Consider the following 9,760-nt stretch of genomic DNA (forward strand, 5'->3'; position numbering starts at 1 on the left):
CTCAAGGGGTCTCCAGGGAAAACAAATCAGACACTGGTGTCTAGAAAGATGTGGAATTAATCTCATTTTTAGGCTGACTGTTTCCACATTTCATCTTCTCTTTGGCACCGCTATTGTTTCATCAGCCCTTCATTCTTACTACCATGAGCGTAATAATGCATGTTTAGTCTGGATAGTGAGCCCAGAGGAACCAGCTCCTGATTGCACCTGGTGGTTTGAGGGCTCCAGCTCCCTGTGGCTTTGTGCTCAAAGCATTTTTCATCACATTTGAACTTTCTTCCCCAAAACAATAAAAGCTTCAGTCCTGGGGAGGGGGTAGCTAAAGCTTTTGAGGAAGAGCACGGAGTAGATCACAGTACAGGGAAGAGTTTCATCACTAGGAGAACAGCTATGGGCCCAGAAATGACTGACCATCTTCTTACAACCACTGTCCCAGAAAAGAGCAGAAAGAAGACATTAAATGCAGATACCAATGATCTCTGTAAAAACTTTAGCCACTTTATTTTTGGTTAAATTAAATTAATTTATTTTAGGTTAAATTCAGTCTGGAGTTTCTCAGTGGATCTGTCAGCATTGGCTGCCAATTAAAAGCATCCAATTGGATACATTTAATTTACCTTTTTTGTCGTGTTGCAGTGCTAAAGGAGATCTAAGACAGACATCAGAGAGGATTACTCATGTATCCAGAAGCAAATTCATTCCTTAAAAAGGAATAAAAAATCTCTTTGTGACTGTCTATTAGAAAATTCCCTGGAGGTTATTTGAGGGATTGTCAGAGACCAGAACACTATCACAAATAGTAAGAACATGTCTCTTTTAAACAAACAGAAGTATATGAGGAACAACACAAAGCAAGCAGCAATACTTTTGATAAAGAGACAAAAGGAATACTTTGTATTTTAAACTCCTTTAGGTTTAACTCTCAAATACTTCTACTACAGAGCTTCCCCATAGTCACTAAATCCACCTGGGTCAAACTGGCCTCCCTGAATGATCAAACAAATAGTGAATTCCCAAGGAATCAGATATCAGTGCTGCAAATCGATTTTGTGCACTCTGGTTTCTTCTCTTGCCACTTGACAAGTGAATCCATGAATGTGAACAAGACCCTAATGATGTTGTAAGCATCATTTTGGAAACATATTGACTCAGCAGGCAGAAGCGGTCACTCCTAATGAATCTTCATGTTTCAATTGTATTTACTTTAGCTTAGCAAATCAATAGTGCATGCTGTGACAGCTGGAGGATTGCTGCCTATGCAGCCAAGCTAAATAAAAAATGCCAAGGCAGGTGCTCTGGATGCAGAATCATGCACAGCAAGCCTGGAAAGGACTTATCTCCACGTTCACCAAGCCAGTGTCTGAGAAATGTTTCATTAACTGTGCATAGAATGCCTTTCCACACCCTAAGGACTCTATATGACCTATACAACTCAGTATAGCTATATAACCATTACAGACTAATTGGGAATATAACAGCAGCGTCTTTTTTTTTCCCCTCCATTTTCCCCTAAATCTGTGGATCAGGACAGGCTGGGAACTGTTTGGTAGCTGCCCAATGACCATGCCCAAGTATGCTTGCATGGGATGCGCAGACAGAGCCTGACCAGTGTCATAGTCCTTTATTCAGTCTCTTTTAGTTTCTTCACATCCCTCTTAAGCTAGCCAGTGCATGGCAGAACTAAACTGCCCACAGGGCTTCAGTACTGACCTCACCTCTACTGAACAGGATAAGAGCTTCATGTGATCTGCAGACCACACTGACCCTAATGTAAGCTGATGTGGGCTTTGCCTTAATCCATGTTGGGCACACCACTGATTTATACTCAGTCTGGTATGTAGACGTAACAAACATGTCCTGTGCAGCAAGGCAGCTGCTCAGCTATAGGAGAGAACATCTCAACATCAGAGTTAATTGAAACAGTCCTCAGGAATGGATACTATCTCTCATTCCAAATTGAAAAAGGCAGCTGGGACCACCGATTAAGGCTGGGTACATGGGTTCAAATATATCAACCTTTACAAACTACCCAGGCTATCTTAGACAAATCCTTAAAAGCTCTAAGTAGACCATCTGTTACCGGTACTGAACATCTTAATTACAAATCCCATGGCCCTTTTGTTCAAGAGAGCAAAACAAATGACTCGAAGTATAGGGTTGCTATTTCCATTTGTCTAAATAGTCAATGAGAAGAGTTAGACACGGTATCTGAATCAATCCATACCGGTAGGTGTGAGTAGTTATCTCCTACTCCAAAAGCGTGTGATAACAAAATACTCATTCACAATATGATACACCCAGGTAGTACAACAGAGAAGAACATCTGTTTTGCAGACAGGTCTGTTTCTACTATGGATTAGTATTAGATATTTCAGAGGAAGCTGCTTGTAAAAGCACAAATCCTGCTACTTTTTTGTTGGCTTGCACCCTGTTGTTGCTATTAGTATGTACTCTGCAGCATGATAGATTTTTTCTATCTAATACTGCTGCAGATATATACTATTACCCTCTAACATTCAGGGGAAGGCAATCATACATAAATGTCACCTACAGTTGTGTGCTTTCCCTCTAAAACTTACATTAGGTTGCAAGTTTTTCTTCTGGTATTTATTTCCTCATGTTATTTATAGTCTCTATAGTTAAACAAGCTTCCTCTTGCTAACTTTAATGTAGTCATCATTCACTTCTATCCATCTCCTTCTTTAGGTATCAGTGTGTATCTTCACATTCATCTCCCCACTCCATGCCTTTCCCTGTAAATAGCCATTGCCTGCCTCTAAAGATTTCTCATTGTCAGCTAAATCTTTTGGGAGATGAGGTGGCCACAAACAGGGAATGAGGATAGCTCTGTTGTACTGGGAGACAAGGAATTTCCCTTGAGTTATTTTCACAATATTCTTTTAAGTCAATCCATCTATTTCTGTCTTTGAAGTTCAGGTTGCATATCAGGAAAAACTTCTTTACAGAAATGGTTGTTAAGCACTGGAACGGGCTCCTTAGGGAGGTGATTGAGTCACCAGCCCTGGATATGTTTAAAAACCATTTGGGCATTGTGCTCAGGGACATAATTCAGCAGAAGGTTGTTAGAGTTAGAGTAGTGTGGTTAGGTTGTGGTTGGACTCAATGATCTTTAAGGTCTTTTCCAACCTGAGCGATTCTATGATTCCGTGATTCAGTTACTATCAGTGAGAAATTGAAGTGAATTCTCCATAACTTGACACTTTCAGGCACAAGCTGCTCATTTTGCTAGAAGCTATTCTTCAGCCAAAGTCTGAGCCCACTCTATGAATCCCACAGTCCAGTGATGTACACATCCTGGGATCAGAAGATATTGTAGAGAAGAATTAATCTCTCTGTTCAGGAAATAATCACTTTCCACAGACTGCAAGAGTAGTAGAGGGGAAAAAAGATGACTATAGAGCAAGTATCTGTAACTTCACTGTTTAAATAACAGTGAGGTAAATTCCATTCCACATACTGTGTAAGAGATCAGGATGGATGAGCTAATGATCCCATCTGGCCAATAAACACATTAAAGTCACCAAAATACTTCCTGATTCAAGGGACTGCTTTCCCACACTGTCAGACAGCATAACCAACTTCTGAAATATAGAAACCGAGTCAAGATTTTTAAAAACGTGTGCTAAGTCAAATCTACTTTTTATGCTTCAGAGATAAAATAAGTGGGAAAAAGGTGTGAGGAAAAAATTGCCTGTGTGGGTGAATTATCCCAGAGCTGGCTATTTCATGTCTCCTCCTACCTGCAACCAAACCAGAGCTGTTGTATTTACCCTCATAAACATAAGAGCCACATTTTTCCATTCCCATCTTTGACCTACTTCATTTACCCTTTCCAAATGGAACTATTCTATTCTGTTCTGCTCTATTCTGTATTGTTCTGTTCTGTTCTGCTCTGCTCTTCTCTGCTCTGCTCTATTCTTCTCCATTCCGTCCCAGGGTGTCATGGTTTTGCAGTGCAACAATGCTTCTCTGCACCCACTGTAGGTTCCCATGCTTGAGGCACTGACATCAGCAGATCAGCCAGTTGTTCTTTGCATTTGAGGTCCCAGTGGAAGAAAGAACAGTAGTGATTTCCTACATTGCAAGGAATTTGACATTAGAAAGTTCATTTCCCAATAGTACTCCACTGTTATGGGGTTTATCTTTATTGTGTTACCTGAGACCACATTCATCCTGTGACTATAGACTATAGGGAAGTCTATCCTCATATACAGTTGACTCCATGATACAAACCAGTGTATAACTTGCATCAGTTTTCCAGTAACTTGAAAGGTCTGTCACATGTTTGTCACTATCAAAGACAGTCTACATGATCAGAGAGACCATGAATTCATAGCTGCAGTTGAAATGGAACTTTCTTCACAAAGCGGATTTCCATGTTGAATATTTTAATGTTCAGCATCAAAGGAGAACACAATGCAAAGACTATTAAATAAGCCTGAAATGAATCTGGGGACACAGTCTTACATTTCTCCTTCCCAAATGAGAATGTAATTAAACATTCCTTTTGCATTTGAGTGATTTCAGTGACTTTCAAGCCTTTGGGCTACATTGTGAAGACTATTTTAATAGGAATTTTGATGAAAAACATCATGTCGGAGTGAGATTCATCCTTCTTATGATTCCAATGACTCCACTGAAGATTTATGTGAATTAAATATGACTGGTGGTGCCTTATAAATCTCCTGACACCCATATGATAAATGGCTCTTCCTATTTAGGACCTGTTGCTTTGGATGTATCTACAACTAAAGACATCACAGAATGACAGATAATTATTAAAGGGTAATTGTTACTGACATGCTATTATGGTGCTGACATACTGTTATGGTGATGACTTTCCCATTTCAGATGGTCTCCTCTGCTCACCACTGTGAGAATGCTACTGTAACTGTCTTGAAATGGCAACAAATCACACCTCAAACCTGAACAGAGGTCTTCAAAACACTGGCAGACAAGCCAGCAGTGATAGAAGAAATAAACTAATTACATCATTATAGTGATGGGCCCAAATCAATCAGCAAATTGTCCACCTTGTGTGTATCTCTCAGTTAAAGGAAAACATGGTGTACTGTGCTCAGATCAAGACGGAGTCTCCTCCATGAGCTGACTGTAGGAAAGTGCATCAAGCTCCGAGGATGCAGCCTGTGCCTGGCCACATAGAATCATTTGCAGACTGGATTCCACTTTGGGTTCATTCCTCATTGTGCCAGTGTTTGGTTTCCCTGGTACCTCTACAGTAATCAGTGTTTTTTGTCTGTTGATCCAGCTTATCAGTGCGGCAAACTCATTAATAATTTCCTGAGGGCATAAATAATATGCTGGTCAGATCCAGCATTTGAATGTTTAGTATGCTTACAGGACACCTTAGCCTCCAAGTAATGTTTTCCTTGAACCAACTTCTGCACAAACAGAGTCATTCTCTATAGTCTTTAGGTTGCTTCATCCTCTATAGTCTGTAGGTTGCTTCCATGAGGTGAACATGAATTTACCCCTGGCAAGGTAAGAATGGGAATTTTTGAAAATCCTTCTATTGAAAATTATGGATTTTTTATCTACCTGCTCTTATTTTTCCTTGTTGTCAACCAACAGAGAAGTAGAAAAGTCTCAATAGGCTTTATGGATTTACAAATGGATTATTGAGTGACACCAATATAACCACAGATCTTAAGATAGTTTATCATGTATAATTATGTACCAAAATCAAAACATCAGGCCAGAAGTAAGCTAAGCAAAAAGCATCGCCAACAGGAAAGATGGTAAAACTATAAGGACAACCTCAAAAATTGCTGATGCTCAATAATACTTACACACACAACTTCAAATAACACATGGCATTTGCTATAGCTGAAAGAGACTGCAAAGTACGGTGATCTCCCCAGCTTGTTGCATTTCATCTTTTCACAGCACATTTCTTTTTATTTCCTTTTAAGGAGGAGATATTCTGACAAAATAGCTGAAGAGAAGAACCATGCCAAAGCCAGAACACTGGAGTAGGCACCATTAACTGTTTCCATGTACTCCTAGATGAGTGCCTTGCCAGAGGGAAAGGCTGGGGCTGTGGTGAAGATGAGTTGGTGCCATAAGTGCTATCTGTTGGCCTAGTCACAGCTAGGGGCAACAAAGAATTACATTATTCTCTAGACTCACAAAATTAGTCTCCCAGTAACTGCTATAAGCCTTGCTATAAGATACACATGCATCTCCAAAATGATGGTTCCAACATAATGCCTGCATCTCATCTGCCTGCCCAGCAAAGTAGAAATGTGTTGCTGATCCTATATATCCTGTACCGTGTCTGTGTCTGTGTTGGGCCCCACTAATTGACACTGCCTATGTTTAAAAAGGCAAATTCCACTCAATAAATCCAACAAAGAGGCTGTATATGGGCCTGGTGCTGTTTTTAGCATATGACACATTGGCTCCTGTAAAGCAAGAAGGTTATCTAAAGATGCAAACTATGGTGCACTGTGGTAAAACTTCATTATTTACAGTCTGGCCCTTGACAGGGTGCATACTTGCTTCTGTGGCTGTAGTTAAAGAAAAATATGCAAATACTGACATTTAATACAGAGCCCTTTTGCTACCCAGGAACAGACCAGGCCTCGCATTGCATGACAAGCACAGGTGGTGTGGAGCATGCACATCACTGGTTAAAAATCAACCATTTGCTTTGCAGAATGTGTTTTGCAGCCTGTGCCTCACCAGTTCTGCAGTGAGAAGACGGGAAAGAGTTACTATTTCATCTAACTCCTTATACATGATTTTGGTTCTTGTTATTCTGAAATAATGCCTTATTTATCTAAACTGGGGCACTTTCAACCCAGCTCAGGATAGCTTGAGTGAGTCCCCAAAGAGGGAATATTTTGGCATTATGCACTTAATTTGAGCTCCATCAGCTTAAATAGGATTCAAGTGAATGCAATTTAGAACAAGTCTATGTTTCTTTCCCTAACTGTTGATAATATGTTAAAGTGAAGCCTTTGCTGACTACAACCTGCAATTAAGAGATTCCTTGTTAGCATTATATAGTTTCTAATTGTGATTTCCTCAGTTATAAGCAAATTGGAAGGCCAGATTTCACCTTGGATTTGATTATGGTCTCATGTTATATAGATCATAGAACCATAAAATGGCTTGGGTTGGAAGAGACCTTAAAAATGACCTAGTTCCAGCCGCTTCCCTTAGGCTGGTTGACCCCCACCATCTCAGTTGCCCAGGGTCCCATCCAACCTGGCCTTGGGCACCTCCAGGGATGGGGCACAAAGGGCTCAAAGCAGCAGTGTCAGTGCCTCACTGCCCTCTGAGTAAAGAATTTCTTCATAACATCTGGCCTAATTTATCCTTCTTTTAGTTTAAATCCATTCTTCCTTGCCCTATTACTGCCATACCATGTAAAAAAGTCAGTCCCCCCTGCTTGTAAGCTCCCTTCAAGTACTGGAAGGCCACAATGTGATTGCGGTGAGGGGACAACCCCTTCCCTGCCTGCTGCCACATCTCTGCTGATACAGCCTGTGGTATGGTTGGCCTTTTGGGCTGCAGGTGCATCCCACATGATCATTGAGAGAATCTTGGATTGATCTGGGAGTGGATAAATGGTTAAATGAAAATGTCTTCATCTCTGCAATTTGTATCTGCACATCTTAACGTTCTGTCCTGTGGTCTCCACGCATGCTGCTGAAAAGCATTAATGGAAAGTGTGGTGACTTGATGCAGTAAGTTTCCAGAGCTGCGTGCATCATCAATCAGATATGCCTGGAACACACACACACAAACAAACGAAAATTGGTAAGCTGCAGTTAAACAAGATGAGGATGACTCACTGCAGAGTGAGTACAACCCACTCACCTCCCCGAACAGTACAAGATACGGCACAGCTGCCTTTGAATTCATCCTCAGAGAACTAGTGGCATTAAAGAGGGAAAAGATACTGTAAGTTTTCTAGCCCAGCTGTTGTTGTCAATGGGTCATTTTATGTGCAAAACACATCCATCACCCCCAGTTTCTCCTGGGAATCTCTCCTGGCATGAATGTCTGGAGGTGGCAGGATCTCAATGGGATCAGCAGAGGAATTCACTTAAAAAGTTCTGTCCCCTGTGTTACCTGTGACCAAAAATTCATGTTCCTGAGAAGAAAGTTTACCATGCTTTTATCCACAAATGCTCAACTCTATCCTCTGTGTTTGCACTGGGATATTTGTTCCTTTACCAACCACGTACAGCCCAGTTTTCAGGCTATCTGCAGCCCGAGATGAATCAGTACACAGATGCCACTCCCACTCTGCACGAAATCGTGCAGCTTGAGTGATTGCTCTTTGCTATTGCCAGCCAGAGTTCTTGTTTGCCGACCAAAATGCGCCTGGCACGGCACACAACACGAGTATGAAAAACAGCTCTGCTCCAATCCAAGAGATGGACACAGAAAGGAAGGCGCTGGAAAACATGGGAAACTGAGTGTAAATGGAGAGATAAGACAGTGTTTAGGAAGAAGACTGATGTTATAAATGCCAAGGGTCATATTTCTTGTTGAAACAAATAAATAAAACCTTGCTGAACATTGGTGAACCTCACTAGGGCTGTGCCAAGGAAGTCCTCTGATATATGGAGAGCCAGTCCAGGGACAGGTAACATAACATCTCCAAGGCAAAATACAGCAGCAAGATCTTCAGTCTTTGAGAAGTGTTCATCTCTTCTCTGTGAAATCCTCAGATTCAGCAGGTATGGCAGGAGACATAAGCACAGAGCCAATGAATCAGGAGAGTTTAACCCATTAAATGCCATGATCTTAACTCAGAAGCACTGGAGCCTGATGCTTCGCTTCCCTTGATGTGCATTAAGTCATCTCCTTCGATAATGTTTAGCTCTCTATGGGAAGTACATCTTCATATGCCTCATATTTTTCCAGAAGGATACAAGAGTAGCCAAAGTTCTTAAAAGCTTTCCCTGAAAAGGCTGTTGCAAAACCACCTGGAGATGATGACAGCACAGCAGTGTCACAATAATGTCATACACCCGCACTCCTTGCTGTCATTCCTCTCTGGGTACAGGCAATGAGACCAGGGCCTCACAGGGGAAATAATCGCTTCTGGAACACCATCATGCCACTGGCATTTACACTGTCAAAAATGATAAGAACAGTAGAAAATCCTTTTCTGTCAATCCAGTTAAATCTGACATGATTTAGACTGTAAATATCCCCAGATTAAATGAGGGCTTCCTTGTTTTCTATAGCCAGTCTAAGAGGTTTTGTGCACGAAACCATTACAGGGAAAGTCTGAAAAATAAACAACAATCATCTGGAAAATGGCATTTATATCAGACAAATTCCTCCCAGACAGCATTCATTCAAGAGAATGAACTGTCAGTTCTTATTCCAACCAAAAACTACATTTAATTTTGTGTGCATGTGTTGGAGGGATTTAGAACATAACACTTCACTCCATCTACAGATGTAATGTTTTGCTAACATATAGTAAGGATACTTAATTTGCTTGCACAGATATAACCTGGAGGCAGCAGACATGTAAGAAATGTGTCAGATATGGGAATCAAGCAAGCAGCATGAACCCTTAACTGTGATATTCAGCAGCTACACCAAGAAATAGGAGTTGCAGCAAACTATTTCAGAAGGGATGGAAGAAGTGATCCCAACTGGGAGACCAGGTGGGAACCTTCCTCTCTGAGGAAGTATATCTGAGGGGCATGAAATAAGCAGCGCTGTTCTCAGTTCCTTGCTGTGG

Source organism: Coturnix japonica, chromosome 2 (assembly GCF_001577835.2).
Source record: "Coturnix japonica isolate 7356 chromosome 2, Coturnix japonica 2.1, whole genome shotgun sequence".
Lineage (NCBI taxonomy): Eukaryota > Metazoa > Chordata > Aves > Galliformes > Phasianidae > Coturnix > Coturnix japonica.